The sequence below is a fragment of the Balearica regulorum genome, chromosome Z (genome assembly GCF_011004875.1).
Source record: "Balearica regulorum gibbericeps isolate bBalReg1 chromosome Z, bBalReg1.pri, whole genome shotgun sequence".
In the NCBI taxonomy this organism is placed as follows: Eukaryota; Metazoa; Chordata; class Aves; order Gruiformes; family Gruidae; genus Balearica; species Balearica regulorum.
Genome location: NC_046220.1, coordinates 84,292,413 through 84,294,597, shown reverse-complemented (window position 1 = coordinate 84,294,597; position 2,185 = coordinate 84,292,413).

Genomic DNA, 2,185 nt, shown 5'->3' with positions numbered 1-2,185 from the left:
GGGAATAAGGAACTCTTTTTTTTTTTTTTTTTTCCCCCCCTATCAATTTACCATGTGCATCACAGTGGAAAAAGGATTAAGCTTCTCTAAGGAAACGAGGAAATTTGCCTCAGTGTACACAAGGTCACTCCGGAGGCTGGTAGTGTATGTGAGGTCACTCTGGAGGCTGGTAAACAAGATGTTAAACTAGAAACGTTATCAAATTTCCATTTTTCAGGATGTAGAAGTAACCATTTTAAAAGCAATGAGATTTTCTGGCGAGTGCAGTACATCCAGACACTGCTCTGCTTCAGCACCCTCCTCCGTCACCCCAAGGCTGGGTGGCTGTGACCTGGGCACACAGCAGCTCGCCCGACCTCTGAAACCGCATCGGCTCTGGCATCAGCACCGGCAGAATGTGATGGGCCCTTTAACGGGCAGCTTATATTTGTGCCCGTTAATTATCTGGAGGTGAGGCAGGTACTCAGTTTCTCCTCAGACCCCAGTTTCACAACAAACCTTAAATCTTTCTTTTAGATGCCAGCAAACAATGTTTTTCCTCCCCTCAATTTTTTCATACTATTTATCACAAAGCAGATTTCGAACAGATTTTGGGCTTGGGTGAGTATAGTCTCCTGAACATTTAATAAGGCTGCCCCAAAATCTAGTAGATCCAGATTCTGCAAATACCGTGATTGATTCCAGGCCTGTTAGGAGTCTCCCTGGCCTGCTCATGTGAATATTTGCAAGACTGGGCTCTAAAATTACCCCTGCCCTCCTGCCTGCACGAAAGGCAGGCAGGCATCCAGGACAGACAACCCCAGGAATACCCTGCCTGCATGGCGTGTTAGTTTTATCCCCTCTGTGTTTTATGGCCGATATCATGATTAGTTGGGTGCAATTGTTTTAGAATTGGATTTGCTTATAGCAGCCATGATTTAAGATGCTTGGCTTCCACTTGCAATGCGATAAACTGGCTTACCGAGTGACCTTAAGCAACTTATCCGCCCGCACTTATTATATGAAAAAGGAACTACTCCTCCGTGGGAGTGCGTGTGGGATGGGGACCCTCGGGGACTTCTCCTGATGCGCAAAGCCTGGCGCTTGGAAGTCTGGCCAGGCTTCGCAGCTGCCCCGCGGACTGCAGCAGGGCCGGACAAGCCGCACAGCCTCTTGGTGGCTCAGTTTCTCCACTCTCTGCAGATTCTCGCTGGCAGAATTCGAATGGGGCATCTGTGGAGTACCCCGGGTGCCAGAAATTATTACCACTAGTAGTACCCATAACAAGAATAGTCATAGTGCTACGTGCTAATCATTCCTGCTTCTCATTTTGTGAGAATCGGGGTATACTTACCCTCTATGAAATACTTTCCCTTCCTTTGGCGACAGGTGCTATAAAAGTATTATTAGCATTGTTGCTTTTTGTGCCATGCCCTCTTTCGATGCCCAGAATCAAATATATATACGTATTTTTTTTTATTATTTTTATGCACGGATACGGTGTAATACTACAACGTTTACAGCGAGCTGCACCCTCTCCTGCACGCCCAGGCTTCGGGGGCTCCCCCCGCTGGGTGCCGAGGGCCGGTGCTGGGGGAAACCAGCCCCTCCGCACCCGCGCAGCGCTCCCGGCGGGGACCCCGCGCCCCTTCCCGGGGCAGCGGTGGAGGGGTGGGGGGCAGCACCCCGGGGTGCTACCAGCGCATCCCGGCGGAGGGGGTGGGGGGGGGGGTGGGAGAGAGGACCCGCAACCTTTCAGCAACCGGAGCGGCCGCTTACGCAAGGCGGTTGGGGATAAATATAATATATATATATATATATGTGCTTTTTTTTTTTTTTTTTTTCCCGGAGCGACACGGTGTCTAGACGCCCACGTGACGGGGCCGGGGCCGGGCCGGGCCGGGCCGGGGCCGCGCCGCTGCGCACTGCGAGCCGCCGCCGGGGGGGGGTGTGGGGGGAGCGGAGGGAGCGGGGCGGGGGGTGGCGGGGCGGGGGGGGGGGAGAGGCGGGCGGCGGCCGAGCGCGCAGGCACCGCGATCGCTGCCGGTTCCGCGCTGCCGCCGCGCCCGGGCTCCGCAGCCGCCGAGGCTCCCCCGCAGCAAGGGAAAGACGGAGGCGCTGGTGCGGGGAGGGAGCTGCTTTGCACCGAACGGAGGGAAGGGGGAAAAAAAAAAAAAGGAAAAAAAAAAAAAAACAACACCCAAAA